At 39.2% G+C, this 24,387-nt stretch overlaps 1 protein-coding gene across 2 annotated transcripts in view; it reads right to left on the reverse strand.

The window, feature by feature from the left end:
• elfn2a (extracellular leucine rich repeat and fibronectin type III domain containing 2a) overlaps positions 1-24,387 on the reverse strand; it is a 132,671-nt gene that overhangs the window by 98,669 nt on the left and 9,615 nt on the right. Inside the window, exon 1 of one of the 2 annotated variants that reach the window (XM_039682993.2) lies at positions 17,736-17,837. The exons of the other annotated variant lie outside the window; for it this stretch is intronic. The gene's annotated coding sequence lies outside the window, so the exon portion shown is untranslated. Of the gene's footprint in view, positions 1-17,735; positions 17,838-24,387 lie in introns of those variants that run through there. 2 annotated transcript variants of the gene reach the window in all.

A 24,387-nucleotide genomic window follows, 5' to 3' on the forward strand; every position in this document is an offset into this window, starting at 1 on the left:
TATAATTTCTATTTAATTTTATAATGAAATTATATATATGAATGTTATCTATAATTTAAATGAATCAATTTCTTTATAACATTAGATAAGAATAATTTTATATATATATATATATATATATATATATTATAGTTTTTAATTACTATAAATTTATAAAAAAATTAATCTAAATTAAATCACACTAAATGAAGGTACACACTATAATTAAAGACATAAAATTATTCATCAGAAGTTTATTATTTAATTATGTAAAATAAAAATTGTGTGATTGTGTTTAAAAAAGAAAATCCATTAAATGAACCACAAGGAAACCAGACCGACAGGTTGAAGATCACCAAAATCATAATCAATGTAAGATTATCCCTATAGATTCTAAAACATAGGGAAATGGAAATGGGCGGGAGATCGAGACCACGCATCATAGACCATAGGACATAGACCATAGGACATAGGACATAGACAATAGGACATGGGACATAGGACATAGACCATAGGACATAGACCATAGAACATGGGACATAGACCATGGGACATAGACCATAGGACATAGACCATAGGACATAGGACATGGGGCATAGACCATAGACCATAGACCATAGACCATAGACCATAGACCATAGGACATAGACCATAGGCCATAGGCCATAGGCCATAGGCCATAGGCCATAGGACATAGGACATAGGACATAGGACATAGACCATAGACCATAGACCATAGACCATAGGACATAGACCATAGGCCATAGGCCATAGGCCATAGGACATGGACCATAGGACATAGACCATGGACCATAGACCATAGGCCATAGGCCATAGGACATAAACCATAGACCATAGGACAAAGATAGCGCACTTAAGACTTTGCAAAGAGTGAGAGAAAACACAAGGCTTAAATACACAGACATGAACAAGCTAATGACACACAGGTGGATGTAATCAAACAATAATGAGTCCAGGCAAAGGTTTATGGGAAATGTAATTCATAATGGAATAACAAAGGACTAGGAAGGAATGACAATCCAAATTCTGACCAGAAAACAATGTTGAAACTACAAAGAGCAGTTGTTTGAAAGCGCAAGACTGCGGGGCTTTTAAAAGATTTGTCTGTTTGACACAAAAACCTAGAAAATCCTCCGACGACTCTACGAACACGCGCACCATGAATAAACCATGAAAATGCAGACACGCTTTTGCTTTTTGCCGGTACAACTGCGATAAGGCTAGGTAACAATGGAGCATATGCACATAAAAGGTGAAATTATGACTGTCTGAAAAAAAAATGTATTGTGTTTTTTTCCCCCGCTACTAGACATTAGCACAGTTTTAATTAATGGCACATGCTATGCCTGGAGGCTGAGAGGAGATTGCAGTGCACCGTCATGAAATTACCTCTCCTCATGTGTGCTTTGAAAGTTAATGAGAGAGACTCAGAAGCTCGGAGGAACAACAGAGCTTGAGGAATGATGGATCTGCTAACTGTGGCGTCCACAGGAAGTGACGACAGGAAACGGTGTTGCTGATGCAAATCGTTTAGGTTTTAAACACAGTTTGGCTCTAAAGCTTTCAAAAATGCTCTTTCTTGTTTGGAAAGACTTAAGGGTGAGTAAAGGATGGCAGAATATTCAATGTTGAGTGAACTATGACTTTAAGGTAACAAAACGCGTGATATACATGAATATTGCTGCATTGCCAACCATTGCCAATCTGTCAAACGTCAATCTATAAACATGCAATTCAATTGTAAATTATTATACCTAAAAACATTATAGTGGGGGGGGGGGGGGTTACAAAACAGAAAGCCAATCAGAGTTAGAGGACACGTGTGAAGCCACACACATATATACACACACACACAACACACAGGCAGATGTCTAGAGTCTCTGGCTGGTCTTAGACTTCTCTCTAATTGCCATGAGTCAGCCTGCACCGGGGCTGGACCTTACACCCACACACTCACACTGAACGAGAAAAACACACACACAAGCTTCACAGTTTTTTCAGCCACTGCGTGCCCGCCATTCCGAACAGACTGGATCTGTGTGTAAGCCTCTTAGTATGCAGAGCGAGATGGAGTGAATGTGTGTGGTCAAAGCTGGCCAAGGAGTTTGCATTCGTTAATGAAATTTCAGGGGTGATGTTGACAGCTTACCAGTACATGGATGTGTTTGTGTGATTATGACACCAGGGTCTTGCGTCTAGAGCTCACTACGCTCGAAACTAAAACTGAAATAAAAATAAGAACTATATTGCCATATTTAGAGCAACAAAAACTACAAAATTACTAAAATTTGACATTTAAAATGGAAAATCTAAACAAATTCTTATTCAAAAATACAGTATTTGATGGGTGGATGCATGTAAAAAATAAAATGTAATTAAAATAACAAATAATATATAAATTATAATATAATAAATAAATATAAAAAAATAATCAGAAAATGTACTTTTACATTTCATTTCAATAAAAAAATATTATTTTACTACAATACAATTTCTGCTTTCTTCCTACTCTATTGAAATCAATTGTGAATAGAGTCTCTCATGCAAAGCACTATGAAGTTGCTGCAGATTGAAGAATGTTTCAATTCACAGGTTTCTTCACGTTTAGGACTCTGAAAAGTCAGTTCCAGGTTTTGGAGCAAATCTAAACCCATTCTCCTTCACTTCTTCTGTCATGCTTGTTCTTTAACAGCCGTGAGATGTAAACCACAGAACTTTTGCACTTTAGACATTTAACCGTTCAGCTACGACCTTAATTAGTCACACCTTCACTTGCAAATGAGTCAGATTTTTACACTTCTTGGAGTCAAATTCACCAAATATTAAGTGGTGTGCAAATATTTAAAATGTATGATGTGTGTCTGTGTGAGATGGAGGGCACCGCATTGTCCATAAGAACTCAAAGGTTTGGCGAAAGAACGCAAAGGTTTAGCGAGAGAACACAAAAGTTTAGCGAGAGAACACAAAAGTTTAGCGAGAGAACACAAAAGTTTAGTGAGAGAACACAAAGATTTAGCAAGAGAACTCAAAGGTTTAGCGAGAGACGCAAAGGCTTAGCGAGAGAACACAAAGGTTTGGCGAAAAAACGCAAAGGTTTAGCGAGAGAACGCAAAGGTTTAGTGAGAGAAAGCAAAGGTTTAACAAGAAATGCAAAGATTAAGCAAAAGAACTAAAAACTTAAGCGAGAGACGCAAAGGCTTAACGAGAGAACGCAAAGGTTTAACGAAAGAACGAAAAGGTTTAGCGAGAGAACACAAAAGTTTAGCGAGAGAACGCAAAGATATAGCAAGAGAACTTAAAAGTTTTGCGAGAGACTCAAAGGCTTAGCGAGAGAACTCAAAGGTTTAACGAAAGAACGCAAAGATTTAGCGTGATAACTCAAAGGTTTAGCTTGTACGCAAAGGTTTAGTGAGAGACCGTAAAGGTTTAACAAGAGAACACAAAAGTTTTGCGAGAGATGCAAAGATTTAGTGAGAGAACACAAAGGTTTGGCGAGAGAACCCAAAGTTTTAGCGAGATAACTCAAAAGTTTAGCGAGAGAACGCAAAGGTTTAACAAGAGAACGCAAAGATTTAACAAGAGAACGCAAATATTTAACAAGAGAACGCAAATATTTAACAAGAGAACGCAAACATTTAGCGAAAGAACTAAAAACTTTAGCGAGAGAATGCAAAGGTTTAACGAGTGAAATTCAAAGGTTTAACGAGAGAACGCAAACATTTAGCGAAAGAACTAAAAATTTAGCGAGGGAATGCAAAGGTTTAACGAGTGAAATTCAAAGGTTTAGCGAGAGAACGCAAAGGTTTAGCGAGAAAATGCAAAGGTTTAACGAGACAACGCAAAGATTTAGCGAGAGAACTCAAAAGTTTTGCGAAAGATGCAAAGATTTAGCGAGACAACTCAAAGACTTAGTGAGAGAACACAAAGGTTCAGCAAGAGAACGCAAAGGTTTACCGGGAGAAGACATTTTCTCAAGGGAACGCAATAATTTTCCAAGACAATGCAACGGTTTGGTCAGAGAGCACAAAGATTTAGCGAGAGAACGCAAAGGTTTAGCGAGAGAACACAAAGGTTTAACGAAAGAACGCAAAGATTTAGGGAGAGAACACAAAAGTTTAGTGAGAGAACGCAAAGGTTTAACAAGAGAAAACAAAGATTTAACAAGAGAATGCAAACATTTAGCGAAAGAACTAAAAACTTTAGTGAGAGAATGCAAAGGTTTACCGAGTGAAATTCAAAGGTTTAGCGAGAGAACGCAAAGGTTTAGCAAGAGAACTCAAAAGTTTTGCGAGAGATGCAAAGGTTTAGCAAGAGAAGACAAAGGTTTAGTGAGAGAACATAAAGCTTTGGTGAAAGAACTAAAAACTTTAGCGAGAGGATGCAAAGATTTAGCGAGAGAACTGAAAGAATTAGCGAGAGAACACAGGTTCAGCAAGAGAACGCAAAGGTTTAGAGAGAGAAAGCAAAGGTTTAGCAAGAGAACGCAAAGGTTTACCGGGAGAAGACATTTTCTCAGGGGAACGCAATAATTTTTCAAGACAACGCAACGGTTTGGTCAGAGAGCGCAAAGGTTTAGCAAGAGAATGCGAAGGTTTAGTGAGAGAAAGCAAAGGTTTAACGAAAGAACGCAAAGATTTAGCGAGATAACTCAAAGGTTTAGAGAGAGAACGCAAAGGTTTAGCCAGAGAACCCAAAGATTTAACGAGAGAATGCAAAGGAGAATCAAACATTTTGCGAGAGAATGCAAAAGTACCTCTCTCTCTCTCTTTCTCTCTCTCTGTGAGATAATCCACACCTCATTCTCCCCTGCCGCCCACTCTCATTCCTGCGCTGGGGGACCATCTGCTGTTCCCCCAACCTCTAGACACGCCGTCAGTAAAAGAGTCTAAGAGACAGCAGACAGAAAGACATGATGATTCAACTCCCCTGAGCTTTCAGCAAACATCAGCCTGCGCCACCTCTCGCATCTCTGCAAATCCATAAACGAGTCTTTTGAAAGAAAAATGAGGACTGTAAATGTAGGAAAGACATGGAGGATCACGCGTTTGAACCTCCAGATCAGAAATCAGGTGCAAGTCTACAACCTGCACAATAAGACTGACGAATAACTAACTAGAAATCCCAACACTATCAACTCAAAAGCTTGAGCGTTTCAAAAATAATATGGATTTTCCAGGACCAACTAGTTATCACAGTCACAGGCATAGTATGTTGAATACATAGCAAAAGTATTGCCTGCAATTGGTCTACAAACAATATCAGGCTGTGAAGTATGGGTCATGTGGCAAACGCTCTTGAAATAATGATTGTAGCACACATCTCTTGCAACTTACTGATTTGTTTCTCTTTTAAGCACGTGGAATCACATTTCCTCATCATTTACAACACCCATAACTGATTGACAGCTGCCAAGCCTGCCATGGTGGTTCAACAATATGGTCATCCACGGGTGTCTCCATGGCAACACCTCCGGACAGACAGATTCTCCAATTGGCCTCGGCAAGACCGCTCATCCCCTGTAGACACGTGTGACTGACAGGTGAGAGGGTGAAGAAGAGGAGACTCCTGGCTGAGGAAGCAGGCATAAGTGACCAGTGACAGGTTTAAAGGAGAAGAGGCAAGCGTTAGCTATAGCTAGGAATTTTCTGGGTACAGTTATGCTCAACCAACAGCATTTGTTAATGTCAAGTAATTGATGAGGCATCATTTTGTTCGACTCTTTTTCTTTTACGGTAGTTTACGAGACAAATGATGAGCACAGACAACAGAAAGAGAATTAACGTACATTCAGCGGTTTTATTTCATTTGTGTAAAATGAAGTGTTTATAGCGATATGACTTGACGGATTACGTGACTTCGTCTATTAGCGCCAAGGTTAAACCAGGAATAGGCTATATAGCATGTAGCCTAAAATTATCTAATCTGTGCATTAGCATTCTGTACAAATTTGGCTAATTTAACTAAATAAAATTTAGTAATAAGGAAGGTTAGTTATTTTACCTTTGAACACCGTTGTTGACTTATCGCCACTTTTCGCCACTATGCGCCACTTTTCGGTGAATCCGATATAACAAAGCCGATACCAGAATATGAAATATAGGGAAAACCGATTACCGGTCATTCACTGACTACGTTTACATGCAGCCAATAATCTTCAAAACCGGGATATTAGCAATAACTTGGTCGCGAACGACCATGTAAACACAGAGAAAAACCTGAATATGCTCATATTCCGGATTTTAAAAACCGGGATATTATAAACCCCTTTTTAGTTGGTAAACATGGTGACGTTTTTATGTGGGCGGAGCTTAGGTGGAGGCAGAGCGATCCCTCTGGCCGCTTCACTAATGCTAGTTAGCAAGTTTTAGTAGCTTGTTTTTTTAACAATGACTGAAGAAAATCAGATTTTATCTTAATGTGTAAGGTCACTCACTGTCCAGGTCCGCGATTGTTATTTCCAAAAGTTATTTTAACGGGCAAAACCAGATTGGCCGACCCGTAGCCGCCTACACGCTCACTTAATGCATGAACGATCTGACAGGATTAACGTTACGTTACCTCGGTTGAGTGACGCCTACCTTATAGAGAAACCGATCATAAAGAGAAACTGATGGCATATAAGTCTTTTTATGCCTATATGGTCCTGTACAAGACTTGTGTGTATGATCCGCAGTTCTGCCGAGCCAAGGCAGAGAAGACGACAATGTAAAGAGTGTCATGACGGTGCGATTTTAATCATGTGAATATTTTCTAGAAATAAAAAATCCAGATACAGCATATTCATTTTTCATTCATACTTGCACCAAACAACACAATAAGATGCCATTTAAAAACAATAAAAGTAATTTAAGCTTATTATGTAGCCGAATCTGTGCTGGTTTGCATTGGCCGCCTCCAGTTTTCACTTTGTTTTTCCTCCAGCTAGCGCTGTGACGTAGGTGCAAAAGGGGTCTATACCTGGGGTACCCCTTTTCTAACGCGCATCGGCATATCCCCAAAGTGATTTGTGTTCTGCGCATGTTCTATTCGCAAGGAATCTTGGTCTTTTGAGTAGAGAAACTTCTCAGCGCATACAAAAATCCGTGTGCAGTATACCGGAAGTAAAAATGGCGAGACGCACCACAGCATACTTTTTTTTTTTTTTAGCACCGAATACTTTGAGCGAGGTGAGTAACGTTACCAGCATCAAAGCGCAAACAAAGGCGATCACTATCTGCCCCGAACTATTCATTATCCGCGTGCTGCTGTTGTTGTTGTCTTTGGATACAGGAAGAAGAATCGGAAATGACGCATATTGCGTCTTAAAGGGGTAGTTCACCCAAAAATGAAAATTCGGTCAGTATTTACTCACCCTCATGTTGTTCCAACCCCGTAAGACCTTCGTTCATCTTCGGAACACAAATTAAGATATTTAATGCATTAAGATCGCTCCTGCATACAGTCCATAGGCTTCTTGAGGGACTGGCTCTTGCTGTCCCCGAAAAGTCATTAAAGCCATCGTTAAAATAGTCCAAGTGACTACAGGGGCTCAATCTTAAGTTTATCAAACGACGAGAACACTTTTGTGCGCAAAAAAACAACAAAAATAACGACTTTATTTCAACTATTCACTTCCTTCTCCATGAGCCTGTAAGTCAGTTAACGTAGTGTCATTGCGTAGAGCTACGTCACACGTAGGCTCACTATTGGCCGACGCTGGTCATGTGTGTGTGATGCGTGTGACGTACAATAACAGAAGCTTACGCTATTAAACTAGTAACCTGACTCACGCAGAAACGAATAGTTGAAATAAAGTCGTTATTTTTGTTGTTTTTTTGCGCACAAAAGTGTTCTCGTCGTTTGATAAACTTAAGATTAAGCCCCTGTAGTCACTTGGACTATTTTAACGATGTCTTTAATGACTTTTCGAGGACAGCAAGAGCCAGTCCCTCAAGAAGCCTATGGACTGTATGCAGGAGCGATCTTAATATCTTAAATATCTTAATTTGTGTTCCGAAGATGAACGAAGGTCTTACGGGGTTGGAACAACATGAGGGTGAGTAAATACTGACAGAATTTTCATTTTTGGGTGAACTAACCCTTTAAGGTTGTCCGTACGTCAAGACTGCGTCGCCTTTTACATCGGGATTTTGAAATTCAATATATACAGGAGAAACTCTCTCTGCTCACGCATAAACGGGTTATTCCTAATGTTTCAGAAACCCGAATAGTGACCTTAACCCAACCATAACCCTGAAAATTGGCTGCATGTAAACGTAGTCATTTTTGTTCACTCTTAAAGGGATACTCCACCGTTTTTTTCATATTAAACTATGTTATTCCCTTAACTAAGACAAGTTGATACATACCTCTCTCTGGTGCGCAAGACACTTTGATAGCACTTAACTAGCCCAGTTCATTCAATATGGCCCAAGCAGAGAAGCGACCAAACACCTCCACGTTTTCCCTATTTAAATACAGTTAAGTGATGTAACTCGGCCTAGGACGGTGACACAAAATAAAACGTTGCGCTTTTCTAAGCGTGTAAAGTGGATAACTATATTGTATAGCGGAATACCACAGCAAGTGCTTGGGACAGATATCCGCTTGGGCTCTTTTAATTTCGGCCAATAAACAGCCACCTAGCAACCACATAGCAACATGCTAAAAAGCACAATATTGCAACTTCAAGCGCACTTTAAAAAAAGGGGGTACACAATTATCTCTTTTTCTTGTTCCCACCAATTACGACCCATGATGAAAGCACATCCACCTGCCCATTAATTAACCTCAAGAGCTAATTAGTGAGCTCTCAAACGCAGGCAGGATGACGGGAAGAGACTTTAAATGGCTTAAATAAATAAATCAGTCACGCGTGGGTCACATCCTGACTCGTTAAGATGTGATTTAATGAGGGTGGGGCAGGCCTAACGAAGGGAGGGGGGGGGGGGTGGGAGGGCGTTCCTGGCCCTCTGATGACTAATTATGAAGATGACGATAATTAAACACCCCCACTCAGGGATGTGTGTATTATCCAATCATGCATCTCGTCTGGAGGGTGGACATGAATGCACGCAGTTATTACATGCCCTCGGAGGAACGGAGGGAGGAACTGTTTACACACTCTTGAGACTCGCGGTAGCATGTGGACACTCTCATGTCGTTCCTAACCAAGTATTTACACACACGGTATTAATTGAAATTTAAGACGTAATTTCCTGAACACCTGCCCTTTGGTTAGCCGATATTGGGGGAAGCAGGAAAAATGGAGGCCAAGACATAATACAATTCAGTGACTGCAAATGAGATGTACATGGACCATCATTCAGCAGTTCTCTAGAGTTGAATCTATTTATCATAAAGTCACTTCAGAACATATGCTTAGTAGGCTATACAAGCTATCAGGTATGAAATTAAAAAGGGCTTCTCCAGTGCGTCCATTACACATAATTATCATTATAGCACATTTAAAGCCACAGATGTGATCAGCTATGAAATGGAAACAAATGCTGCCTCGGATTCAATTAAAAAAAAATGATTTAACAAAAATTAATTGATGCAGAGAATAAAAACATCAAAATGACTCTAATTTGAGGTGGTTGGCACAATCTCCCACCTCAGGGAAGGGGACAAAACAAATGCATTGATTGGACTGGGTCCCTTCCTCCCAAACCTACATATTTAAAATCATATTAGTAGCCTTGTTTAAACTGTTTAGAAGATAATTAAATTGGGGTAAACTGAAACAGAGGAAAGTGAGCATAAGGAAAGAGTTTAGTTAGGCGTTTTTCTACTCTTTCAAAAGCAAGTTGAACGTTCACTAGGGAATCAGGGTTGAGAAACTTTTTAACTTTTCACAGAAGCAAACGTTATGGGATGCTTAGAGGGATCTGTGAGCTTGTACATGTGTGAGTGAGAAACCTCCTTGCCCCAAGTGGTCTATATAAGATTGTTAAAACATCTCTGAGGTGTTAAAAGTTTCACTCTGAGTGTTTTCATCAAACACAACATGCTGTTACAGTGCAGTTTAGAAGTGCCATGATGTATTTCAACGCATCCTCATCCCAAGGCAATACTGACGCTTTTGCCAATGCGTGTACATCCAATAAATAGTCATAAATAAATGTAATGTTAATTATAAAAAAAAAAGAGTTAAAGGGTTAGTTCACCCAAAAATGAAAATTAAGTCATTGATTACTCACCCCCATGCTGTACCAACCCCGTAAGACCTTCGTTCGTCTTCGGAACACAAATGAAGATATTTTTGATTAAATTTGAGAGCTGTATAACTACCACATTGGCTGCCTAAGGGACTGCCTCTTGACGGCCCAGAAAGTCAATGAAGAAAATGTTTAAATATCGCAAGTGACTACCGTGGTTCAACTATATGTTTATCAAGCGACGCGAATACTTTTTGTGCGAAAAAACAAACAAAAATAACGAGTTTATTCGACTATTTCTTTTCTTCCTTGTAGGCCAGAAACGAGACTTCCTTAGATTTCCACGACGCATGCGCGAGAATTGCGATCTGAAGTAGTGCAGAGCGGCTCTGAAGTAGTGTAAGCAGATCGCAATTCTCGCGCATGCGTCGTGGAAATCTAAGGAAATCTCGTTTCTGGCCTACAAGGAAGAAAAGAAATAGTCGAATAAACTCGTTATTTTTGTTTGTTTTTTCGCACAAAAAGTATTCGCGTCGCTTGATAAACATATAGTTGAGCCACGGTAGTCACTTGGGATATTTAAACATTTTCTTCATTGACTTTCTGGGCCGTCAAGAGGCAGTCCCTTAGGAGCCAATGTGGTAGTTATACAGCTCTCAAATTTAATCAACAATATCTTCATTTGTGTTCCGAAGACTAACGAAGGTCTTACGGGGTTGGTACAGCATGGGGGTGAGTAATTAATGACTTAATTTTCATTTTTGGGTGAACTAACCCTTTAAGCAAACATTTGTATGTATATATAAATGCATTCAATATATATATATAATGCTTAGCACATTCAGACACTTTTAAGTCAGAACCTTTCAGACTTACAAAGGTAGCCACAAGATTTCCATAAATTAAAGGGAACAAAATCTCCCATCTTTCACTGGCAGTTGTCTAACTGGCTAAAATAATGTCGTAAACAAAGCCCTTGTTATACAAGAGAGTGAATGAGGCTTTTAACGGCTTTCTTAGTTACCATCTCTCCGTGTGGGAGAAGGAATAATGGACAGCCTGGAAATGCACTGGGACAGAGTCTAAGATAAACTGATGTGCGAGTGTGGATCTACACAGCTGTGTGTGAATGTCTCACGGTAGGCTCAGCCCAAATTGGCGCTCAGTCACACCTGATTTCTTCAATATCAACCAAGCATATGCGCAGAAACCAGACCACACTTGGCTACAGCATATTGAGCTGGATGGCTACACTCCGAAGTCCAAAATCCCCAGTGGCCCTGAACACCTTATTGATTATTTTTCACTTTAGATTAAAAGCCATTAATTGCCTTCTCTCACCTGCTCTCCCTTCCCTCAGTCTATCACTGTTATTAAAGATGCCAGCTGCCTTTAACTGCTCAGACTAAAGTGTTTTTTTTAAATTAAAGGTTCTAATTAGAAGCAAGAGGGTTTTACGGCTTGATTGACATTTTACATTTAAATTTATGATGCAATAGGAGAACATGGTCACATGGTTCTTCAGAAAACCCATCTACAGTATGTACACTCTAAACAAAAATGGTGCTATATAGCACTAAAAGTGGTTCATTGGCTTGTAATCATAGGGGAACCATCTTTATCAAATGGTGCTATGTAGAACCATAAGAGGTGCAATAGAGCACCTTAACCACCCCAGAGAACCACTGAAGAACCGCTGAAGAACCAAACAGGGCTTAACAGGTTCTTTAAATGGTAGTGGTGCTATATAGCACCATGACCACTGCAAAGAACCCCTGAAGAACCGCTGAAGAACCTTTTTTTTAGAGTGTACTGTTGCAGCAAACAAGGTGCTTCTCTGTTAGTAGAACAAACCAGAAGAACATCAAGAACTTTTTAAACAAACATAGCGATTTTAAGATCTCCAATTTAGTAAGTATTTGTAAAAGAACAATGGAAATTCTAAAAAAGAAATTAACACATATATGCCAAATACTGTAACTAGAGAACTTAGAACCTACAAGTTTAGAATCTTAGAGTTCCAATATGAAATGTATCAGTCTTGTCTTCAAAAAACCATATAAAATCCAAAAATGCTCTTAAGGTTCTATACAAAAACATTCTACAATTTAAATTCACAATTACAATGTCAAAAGTAAGAGGGATCTTGAGAAAACCTACAATCTAGAACTTTAAGAGATCAAATATGAATTTATTTAAATGCATTAAATATTAAAAAAAGGTTCAGACGCCAATTTATAAAATGTAACAGAAGAACTAGTCAACTCAAGAACTGTTGGTTTAACTTAAAAAAATTAAGTAACCTGGTTGCCTTAAAATTTAAGTTGATTGAACTGGAAAAAGTGAGTTAATACAATGAAGGAGATTGATTTAATCATCAGAAACTCAAAATAAGTTATCTGAACTAAATAAATTATGTTGATTTGACAAAAGAAAAAAATGTTGTGGTAACAAATCTTAAAAATATTTTTTTTTACAATGCAGAGACACGGTTCTAAATATTTCTTGTCAGAAACCGAGGAGCATAGAAAATTTTTGATTTTTGGATCTTTTCTAAAAAATAAATAAATAAAAGAAGAACAACAAAGAACCATAGTTTTTTAGAAACTTCAACCAGGCCAAGTTTTAATATGTTTTGTGTTTGTTTTGTTTTCCCAAAACCTGCGGTTGAGATTCATCTGTGGTAGGTATAGATCCGAATATGTAATAATGATTGGCGAAACATTCGTGCATTCAAGGGTTAATAAAACTAAATATAGTCATTCATTAATATTCAGGATGTTCATTCAGATGTCTTATTTAAGAGCGCTAGTAATTGTATTAAAAATGAGAGAGGGTCAGTTTGTCTTTATTGGCAGGCACGTTTAGGTCACAGACTCATGAACATCAAAGTACGGATTGTGTGCGCGCTCTTTCAGCATCTCGAATCCCTTCGTCTCGCTTGCTCTTTCATGCTTTGTATCTGGCCCTCTCTATGTGATCTCGATATGAAATAGATCTACCATTGACCAGCCAAACATAGCCTATAGCATGTCATTAGACGCCTGCTGGCAATATCGGATCGTGTGCATTCATTAAAACAGCACAGAAAGAGTCCCGCAGGCAAACATGCTGGGGTGGACGCGTGGGCATAAGTTCACGATTAATTTAAACACACGACTTTCGTGAATGTGCACCTTTAAACAAGCAGCTGCGTGACTCACTTCTGGCACCTGTGGATGTGTGTCTAAAAAAGGGCGCAGATAAATCAAAAGCCTGCAAACCAGCCTGCAAATAATGAAGTCACACACTCAGCATTGCCATATGGGGCAAATAGGCTTTGGCAGTGAAGGGTCAATTCATCATCTTAAGAATTCAGCCGTTGTGGTTTAACCCAAGACTCAGCTTCTCGTCCAAGCCGCAAGTAAATCTGCTGCAAGCGTAGTTCAAAAAGCCAATCAAAATCTTAATGAACCTGATTTACTTTCTTACAATACTTTTTTTGCACTGTAAAAACTAAAATATTTTCGTGATTTTGTCTTTTCGCAACTTTTTTTCTTTTGTCAAATCAACTTATGTTGTTCAGATAACACAATCTTTTAAAAGTTCTGTTTATTAAACCAATCTCTTTCATTAAATCAAGTAAAATATCGGCAACTTTTTCAAGTTAAACCAACAGGGTTTTTTTTGTTTTGTTTTACAGTGTGGAATAACCTGCATTACATCTTTACAATAAGGCCATGGTCAAAAATAATTTTCCTTTTCAAGTGACACCACTAAGTCGTAGTAATTTTCAACTCCGCCCCTTTTTACAATTTAATCAGTTTCCGATAATAAAATGAAGCCCATGCATTTTTGATTAAAAAAAAGGATAGCTTATTTTTTTCGTCAAATATCCTGTTTGTAGTGTCTCTACTTGTACTTTACAGAACTAAATGCCATATTGTGTTCACTTAAAGGACAAGTTCGGTATTTTACAATTAAAGCCCTGTTTTAAGATCGTTTCTGATGAAATAGAATGGTTAAGAATGTTTTTTAGACAGATGCTGCTGTCTCGAGAATTTTCGGATTACATGGTAGCAACCACACCTCTACAATGGCAGCATAGGTGCACAGGAACAATCCTTCATTAAAAACGCATAAAACTTTGGTTTACAAAGACATGAAACTCACCGAGTGGTCTGGGGTGTTCACTGATTTGCTCACACAAAACTCGCTGCAAAAGATGCTTCCCAACAGGTGTTTTACCATTCGTTGTAAAACCATAGACCTATTTTTCCGAACGCCTCACAACCGTACGTTCTTCCATTGAGAGATTGAATAATAGACACTCCAGCCCAGTTGGTGGCGATAATGCACCTTTGCCAATTGCAAGCAAACCACTTGTATAGTGTAGCCTAAGATACCGCGACTGCATAAGACTACAGAAAGAGTACAAACAACCCCATTTCCGTTTCCGGCGGCGGAGCAATACCGTACATCACAGAACATACAATACAACTAGTCAATGGAGTTGGTAAAAAAAAATACAATAAAACCTGTTGGAAAGCATCTTTTGCAGCGATTTTTGTGTGAGCATATCAGTGAACACCCCAGACCACTCTGTGAGTTTCACGTCTTTGTAAACTAAAGTTTTATGCGTTTTATGCGTTTTATGTTCCTGTGCACATATGCTACCATTGTAGAGGTGTGGGGGTGCTACCACAGAAACCGAAAATTCTCGGAAAAGCAGCATCTGTCTAAAAAAAAACAATCCTAACCATTCTATTTCATCAGAAACGATCTTAAAACAGGGATGTAATTGTAAAATGCCGAACTTGTCCTTTAATAGCAGTCCTTGATTTCATGCTAACGTCCACTGAAGAAAATTTGGTGTAGGATTTACTATTCACTTTTATTTTACAATTTCTGATTCTGAGGGGAAGTTCTGAGTGTAAAAAGTTTCAAAGAAACGGCAACGTACACCAATAATCTTCGAAAAATATTTTCTTTACAAAACAAGTCGTGGGCAGTTTGTCAGCAAAATGAATCAGTTGATAACATTTCTTAAAGACAACATGAAATCAAATTTGACAAATCTTTTAATTTTTTATGGAATATTAAATGATTTATTCGTGCACATCATTATTTTTAATTTTTAATTCAAGTGCACTCCTAATATTTAATCAAAACAACTTCCCCTTCCTCTAACTGCGACCTCTCGAGGCAACCTGTCACTTACATGAGATTGAACAATGGCAAACCATGACCATACCACTATCCAATCAACTCCCAATGGACAAAAACAAGAAAGCAGTTTTACTGTTGGACAATGAAACTGAATCGCTGGCTAATGTTGAGGTTTCACCTACAAATTCATGGCTTGGTGGCCAATCTTCACTGATATAATATATATAATATATAATATCAGTGAACGTTGAAATAGCAGAGCAATAGCAGCGCTGCATATGAGTTATTGCAATCCACACAGCATAATGGGAGACATGTCAGCCAACAAAAGAACAAATTGTTGGTGTGCGTCTCTCTGGCTCATCCGTGACCATGATAGCATGTCTTTATGGTGTATTGAGAGCTATGGAATCCAGGGTAATGTCGGCATACCACCGCATAGGACGACTTGCATCCAACAGGTGTAACTGTCGACAGAAGAGGAAGCGCTCACAAAGGGATGTCCAGGTACTAACCCGGATTGTATCCACACACACACACACAAAAAAAACCCCATAAAATCACTGCCTAACTCACTCCAGAATTAAATGAGCTCATCGACTCTCCTATTTCCACCAAAACTTTTCGTCTGGAGCACTGGAGTCAATATTTATGTTCAAACTGCCACTAGGCAAACATTTGGTCACTCCTAAACCTACTATCACGTGGGTTTAGACAAATGTACGAATTCATATGAGTGAGGTCGATAGCCACTTTTTAATCACTCGTACGAATTGGTCGTGAGACAGCGTTGGCTGTTCCGTCCACAAAGCAGGCCATACAATAGGGGATTATCATGGGCGGGATTTGTCAACTTTGTGCATGTCCACTTCCTACGCAGTTCAACAATGGCTGAGACGAAGGTTAGATATGTCACTGCTCTGTTCCACTTTGTAAATCTAACCAACAACGCCGTCGCCAATCCTACGTAAGTTTTCATGGATTCCCGACTGAATTGAGTATAAGGAAGAACTGGATTAAAACTCTAAAATAAAACAAGGTAGCACGTTTTTTTGGGGTTTGTTTTTTGTAGCCGGCACTTTAGTGAATCAGACTGATTTACCAGGGATGCCTTATAATTAAACTTAGTCCGTCATCAGTTCGCCAGCGAGATCGTTGATTCAACGGAAGTGGCAGTGCACAAAGATCACTGAATCCGGAAGTCCTACGTATCAGCGTGATAATCCCCTATACTAATAAATTAGTGGTCTAAAACAGGTGTTTTAGTTTCAAAATGTTGAAATGTGGAAGAAAATATATGCATCTTCTGTCTCATGCCGACGTTATTATTATAATTTGTTTTAACTGTGAGAGAAAAAGGTTAGGCTATCTTATTCCAATTCTAATGATGTTTTCATTAACATAATGATTACAAATATTTTAATAAAGAAAAAATAGCACAAATTGTCACATTTTTGTATCATATAAATCGCCTCGAAGTAAAACAATAAATAAGTAAATAAATAATTTGCGCGTTATTCAGGCTATTCCCGCTGCCGCTGTGCTGTAATGAAACAGGTGTGGTTGCATTGAAGCTCCCTAATCACATTGATTTCTCTCCATGCTGTGGTAAAGAGCTTTCTGGAGCCCTTGCAGAGGGAGCTCTTCTGTTTTATCAGTATTCTGGTGTAATCGGCGGCTGCTGTTAAAATGACAGCGAGTCAAAGCGGAGACCCCAGGCTTCGCCAGTCGCTGCGTATTTGTGAGGTTATAAATCAAACGATGGCGCTCTCCCCCGTCCCGTATCTCTCCCAGCACCCCCTCTCCATCGCTCATACCCATCAGTACGTTTCATTTCCAAAGACAAATAGATAGGGCTACGATGAAAGCATGCCAAGAAGAGACTAGCCTATTCCCCTAAATGATTCGCTCTTTTATTATTGAAAGACTAGAAATACAAAAAAAAGTAGACAGGCATTTCCTTTAGAACACTAAAGCAGTTCTTCAAGCATGCTAGAGCCAAGAAAGCGAAACACACATGCGTGAGTTATTAAATGTATAGAAATGACATAGCCAACATCACCTTCACTTGAAACTGCTGTAAAAGAACATCTAAAGTCTATGCAAATTGTCAGACTCAGTATGTCACGGCGTGGGATTTTATAAATGCCCTGAATCCGCTGATTCTGGTTTGGGATGCATTTTAAAACCCAAGCATCTTTTAAAACTCTGATAGTGTCAGAAAAGATCTGATAAACCCCGTGTTATCTTCAGCGGAGGGATGCAACACACAGCTGTGCACAAACCCCCTGCGCACACCGATCAGCATGCAGGTGGCTTTCCAAATGACTCACTTCTCATCAATGGTGAAGATATTGATTTTACTAAAAAAAAAAAAATAGTAATAATAAAAATCGCACGAGCTTGGTTTTACACAGAAATGAATGAATTCAGAGACTGCATTCCTACCTCTGTTGCGGGCTCTTCCTTTCACCACGTATTGCTGCGGAAAGGCAGTTTATTATCCCTTGCCAGCGCTGAAGACTCAGACCGACGGAGATACGGACTGAGCTGGCGAGAGAGAGAGATGGGGAGGGAGGGGGGTTACAACTGGATCCTGGATCAGTTGTACTCCGATTCCTGAACGAATGACTCAGTGACTCTAAATGATTCTTTTCATCATACAACGAAAAAGTAATCAAAATGTTCGTGCGCGCGCGCGTGTGTGTGTGTGACAAAAATATAGGTCTACAACACAACCATAGCCTATTTTGTTTCCATTTGGAGCTTGGAAGGGTTCAGTTTAAGCAGATGTTTTATAGCGTCATCAAGGTCCTCATCAAAGCTCATTACAGTACATTCAGCATCTGGCTCATATTCTCAAAACCATCATTTTCAACACCTTCAAAATCAATATTTTGATCGCTGACAGCTTCTTCAGCAGATCCACCATCATGACAGTGACACTAATATTTGGCATTATTTACTCTGCAGGGAATCACTGACTCAGTTCAAGTTTTGCTGATGATACTTCCTATTCTTTTGTTTTCTGACTGCGGTAATAATGGAGAACTATTGTTTTAAGGAATACAAAGAGGGTTGATGTCTAAAAATGAATGAGGTGGGGGTAGTGAATGACTTCACAGGTCACTAAAGACAGGATATGGGTTAAAACGGAGGTTTGGTTCGTGAATTAAAGAGTGAATCTTCTGAGGCTGTAAGTAAACTACTCCTTTAACCGCAATACCTTGGCCATGAAACTGCGACATGGCTACTGTTATGTTGCAAGGCTCGTGAGAGTAACTATAGTTACAGAATGATTGTTCACATGACAACATGTAAGTCTAGCTAAATACACCCATGCGTTCTGTTACAATCAGTAGTTTTTATTTATATAAAAAGAAAAAAAAATTGGCTACATGAATAAAATGTTAATGTTTGCAATCGCATAAAGTATTTCTATTTAGGTCGAATAATTGGAATGCATGCATTCTACCTGCCACAAATGTCTATTTAAACCTTTTCCAGAAATTGTAATTTATTTGAAATATAATACAAAAATCTAATGATGCTACGTTTAAGAGAGAATAACGCAATGAATAGTGCACAATATCATAAGAACTCAGATAATGATGAAAATACTTAATGCAATACGTTATTTCATTTTTTTGCAATGGCTTTTCTTTACCGCAGAGGGGAGATACATTTCCATATCGTCTCCAAAGTACGCTCGTAATGCACATAAATGCATTTTTCATATGGCTTCAGTTTCTTGCTCGTTGTCTTTTCGATCGGCCACCAAGCGCATCTGTTTCCCACTCTGAGCACGTAGCGCGCTTCTGTCAGCGCGTGTCTCTCCCCGCGCGAGCGAGCGCGCGCCCACACGAGCAGGCAGGAGCATTTGACGTCATAGAGAGGCACTCCGCCAGAGCGCGAGCCAGCCACAGCTGCCCGCGTGTGTTAAATCAATCTTTCACGTGAATGACTGTGCAGCTCCCCCTCAAGCGTCATGAGATTTCAGAGCTGAATTTGGGTGAATGGAGGGTACGAGAGGCTCATTGACATGAACTTTCCAAGTGTTTTTCTTCAAGGGATCTGTGTGAGCTTTTGACCTGCCATGACCAGTATGTGAAATCACCCATTGCTACATTGATATAGAAAATATCTACATTGCTTCCCGTCCATGCTTGTCCTCATACTCTGGAAATGAATGTATAAAAATAGTATAGAGTGATTCAAACACAAGCGCTCTTCAGATAGCAAGCAGAGAAGCTTTGGCGTATCTGGTTTGATGGATTTACACACTTTCTGCAGGATCAATGCTACTGATGCAGAGACTCACAGGATAGCTTCTATAAAGATAGCCCCCTCACGATCTGGAGCATAAGCTTTCAGGAGAATGATGTGCAGCTGTAGGAACCAGAAATGAGCTTTCTTTTGGGTCACTGCAGCTATTTGAGATTCAATTGGAGCAAGGAGGTTAAAGGGATATAGTTCCCCACCCCCCCCCCCCCCCCCATCCAAATCCAGCACTAATATATATATTATATATTTTTTGTGTACAGAAGAAAGTCATACTTGTTTGGAAAAGAAATGTGTGTAAGTAAATAATGCCAGAATTTTTTTTAATTATTTTTTTTGGGTGAACTATCATTATAGAGTTCAAAGGTTGTGCTTAAAGGATCAGGAAAGAAACATTCTAGACATTAGGATTGAAGATAATTCTCTTTTCATTCAAAATGTCTTCCATTCCAACTCTTTATGTTTCAGCACCACGGACAGCTCCACAACAGTAACGTTTCAGGACATATATTGGCCAAAAATAGTATCAAAAACACAAGAGCCACAACAGCTCTAAGTATAATGAGAAAAACGTCAATACCATTCTGAAATCATATTGGTTTTATTGGCTTTAGGTCTGACCATCCCACCCAACCCAACTGGAAATCAATCCTCCAAGACCTACACCACCAATCACAGAAATTACTTCAATTATTGCCAGTTCCATTCCAGCTTGCCTCATGTACAAAATATACTCCTAATACTCAACCGGGTGGTCTGGAAGTTTTAACTTGCCTGCAGCCATCTTAACCAGCCTGACAGACTCTACTCATGCAAAGCAGCGTACATTTTAAAGCTGCAACGTCTGACTGCATGTCTTTTTTTTGCTATTGAGATCTTAAAGAGCCCCGTCAGCATTGGTATTGGTTTTTAGCTTAACCATGTTAATCCCAGAGACGATCTCCTCAATTGTTGCCTCACTACCCTGCTCCACACAATAGGGCCAAGCACAGATAAATGATCCCCGCTTTAAGACAAATAGCCCTTCTTTCAAGACCGATAGTGTGGAGGAAGGAAAGTCCCATCCATATACTTCATAGCATGGACCCCGGTCGATTGGGGTCGATGCGGGTTGGGCGAGCCGCACCTTCCTCTTGGCTCGACAGTCATTTGTCCAAATGGCACCATAAGCATGCAGCAAGGCATTCGTTGCCATTGAAATGTGCAAAATGTAACCTTTAGGGGTACAACATCTTGTCGCTGGGGATGTACCCTAAGTTATCTACCCTAAAAAGAGCATATTAGTACCTTAGAGTTTGCAATAAGAACCCTTTGGGGGTAAATAAGGTACAAAGATTTCCCTTTGAGGATCTCCTGGCAAGCTGTTGTACACAAAGGTACAATTTTGGCTATTTTATTCAGAGAGTGGAATGCTGACAGACTTTAAAAAAAATGGATCAGTTGACTTAACTTAAAGGAGTAGTAAAGGAGTAAAAAAAAAACTTTTGCTGATAATTTGCTCACCCCCACGTCATCCAAGATGTCCACGTCTTTCTTTCTTGAGTCGAAAAGAAATTAAGGTTTTTGATGAAAACATTCCAGGATTTTTCTCCATATAATGGACTTCATTAGGAACCAAACGGTTCAAGGTCCAAATGAGAGTTTCAGTGCAGCTTCAAAGGGCTTTAAACGATTCCAAACGATTAATAAGGGTCTTATCTAGCGAAACGATCTGCCATTTCAAAAATAAATAAAAAAGTTTAAGTTTTATAAGCACAAATGCTCGCCTTGCTCTGTTCTGTGATGCGCGTTCGTGACTCTCCTGTTTGAACTCGTTCATCAAAATGAACAAATCTTTTTGAGAGTCATTTCATTAATTTCGTTCGTTGAATGAACCAAATCACAGAACAGAGCAAGGCGAGCATCTCTACTGAAAATGTTTGGCTTACAAAATCTCCATCTAAACCACCTCCCTCCCTTTCTTGTCTTGGAACTATTTCTTCTTTCCTTTTAAATGTAATTAAGGAGTTTGGGAATTTTGTAAGATACATAATGCTATTTAACAAATAATGACAACACGTCTAGTTTATCACCACAAAAACCAGAACACTGTAAGATCCTCAGGTTTGATTAGAACTGGCAAGAGAGATCTCTATTTTACCATTGTGTTGAATTCTCAGTAATAAACCACTTAGTACACACTGAATCATCAAACTCATGCGTTATGTCTTCTACCTTTGTCTTACGTGAATCATACACCATGGCAACAAGAGTCTAAATTTAGAAAATTGGACGTTTCTGTTTCCTTGTAATTGTTTCTCATTAATAAACCCCTGGCCTCCGTTTTGAATCCTCCAAGGGCTTGGTGTATTGGCTGCAATTGGTCTATTACTGCACTAGGAAATGGTTCTATTCTTATCCCTCCGTCATGGGATCCATTCGAACTTGATTATCTAAAGACGCATGATCAGTCATTGATACAATTTACCTACCACCTAAAACTGAGCCTCACCCTTTTGCTCTTTCACATAGGGCAACGAGCTCTCTCATGGGGCGACGAGAATGTTTGAAGCCTTTAGTGACCTTTACAGACATGGCCATGTTGCCCAGCATTAGTGATGAATGAAGTGTCAGCATGAAGGGAAAGATAGAGTCATTTCGGGGAATGGATGTTCTTCTTGTCAAGAGAAGAATGGTGGCTGGGGTAGGACAGGTTGGATGTAGAAACTCTTTCAGACTGGTTTTAGGGAAAAGTCAACATAATGAGATGCAAAAAATATACTGTATATAACTCTTCAATTTTCTTTTAATATGTTAATCTGACCTAATCGACGCCAATAGCAAATATATTTTCAGATTTAGATTCTATCTAAAATCTATGAACAGATTTTATTATATACATATATTTAATATAAACTTTGGTACAGTTTAAATACAGTTTACAGAATTCATACTATTCAAACTATTTATAACACCTACAGTACATAAACCCAGAAACTTACACTAGAGAAAAAAAAAACTAATAACCAAAGCAGTACAACACTTGCAGAAATATTTTTCCATTTTAAAATTTCTAATTTACATAAAGAGCGAGAGAGAGAGAGGGGCCGTGTGCATTGCACCCTTTGCTTTGTTTCTCCCTCCGGTTTTCTGTAACACACACCCTCTCGTTCAAGCGGAAATGCTTACAGCCACACAAACACACACAAAAAGAAAACATACAATAGAGGTCTGAAGTCAGGCTCTGTTCTGAGCCTGGGCCGTGTTTCTCAAAAGCATCGTAAGCCTAAGTTGATAGTATAAACGCCCATTTTGGGAAACGCAGTCCTGGTCTGTTTTCTTAAAAAAAAATGGCACAAAGACTGTTTATAAAGTGCCGAGGATTGGGGCAGGCGGAGATGAGACAGGTCTAATATTATTTCATCTTTGTCTAAAAGACTGACATGACTTAAGAGAAAATAACAGCCTTGGCCAATTCTGCATGATATGTTAGGCACTGGATAAAGCTCAGTGGATTAAGGAGGACATCCACTTATGGATGCCGTTTAGATATTGACAGCAAGAAAACAGATGCACAAACATGGACATGTGTGTTTGTGAAGACATTTATGCTGCATAAATTTGCATATCTGCAGAAAACAGCTTCCACTGAGATGCATGTACCCCGTCAGATAACTGAATCTTATCTTTTGGATACATCAAGTGACGATTTCATCATGGTAAATGAATACAATATTGCTTCACAAACAGGTCTTCACTTATATATTAAAGATTTACTAAAGGGATTTTTGTTTTGGTCATATTATGTCTAGGGCTATGTTTACACGGAAACGATCCTGAAGAGAAAACGCAAAAGTGGCGTTGCATTATCACTTTTTATTCTGCGTTTAGACGAGTGGCAATTCCGCGTGCATATGGTGACGCAAAAGTGTGTGAAATTCAATGTAGTATGCACTCCAGGCGGCTAGGTGGCAATGTGAAGCACTGCCACAAAACACCAAGTCCGCGCGCCTGCAAACAACCTTCACTGTCAAGCAGACTTTTGCGTTTTACCCTATACACGGGAACGCGGCGGTGGAGCATTTTTAAGATTTCCACTCTGGAGGGTGGACTTTTTTGCATTTGTAAGTCCAAAAAACACTATCGCAGTGTAAACGAAAGGCACATCCGATAAAATATTTTTATGCTCACCCACGAGCGTTCTTGTGTAAACAGGACCTAAGTTACCAAGTAAGTCAGGTTGGGCCCTTGCAGAGATGAGCAAATCCAGCAACTAGTAATTCTTCTTCAGAAGTGCACATTGAGCGTCTTGGGAACTTATAAAAATAACTTAATGATTTTCAGGTGAACTGAACAAAACCTGTGCATCTTAATTCCTGGAAGTAGTGTGGAGTCTGAAGTTGAGACTAGTGAGAAAGTTGATAGATTCATAATGCAAAACCACGCAAGCAATATTTATCACCATCAGGGGATTAGTATATACCTGAAAAACAACCATCATTGTTTGTGTGTGCTAGTGTTACAGCATGTGTCTCTCCTTAACGTGAGATTGCAGAGAACCATTGTCCTTAAGGGAAAAAGTTTTACCTCCAAAATACACTGTCAAAGACTGTGGACTCACAGTTCTTATTAAAGTTACAGTCCCTCCAGTCTTGTAAGTCTCACACACAGAGACAATGACAAGTAATCAAAGACTCAGAGTGCTCCGTTCAGAGGATTATGGCCTTGTAATTTTCCCATTCGCTCAGTGCCACAGGACAAGCCACTAAACAGGGTCTATCATCCACTGAGCCATGAGCAGGTAAAGGTCCTTGTGCTCTAAAAATTGCTATTTGCCTCC

Source organism: Pimephales promelas, chromosome 2 (assembly GCF_988280905.1).
Source record: "Pimephales promelas chromosome 2, fPimPro1.hap1.1, whole genome shotgun sequence".
NCBI lineage: Eukaryota > Metazoa > Chordata > Actinopteri > Cypriniformes > Leuciscidae > Pimephales > Pimephales promelas.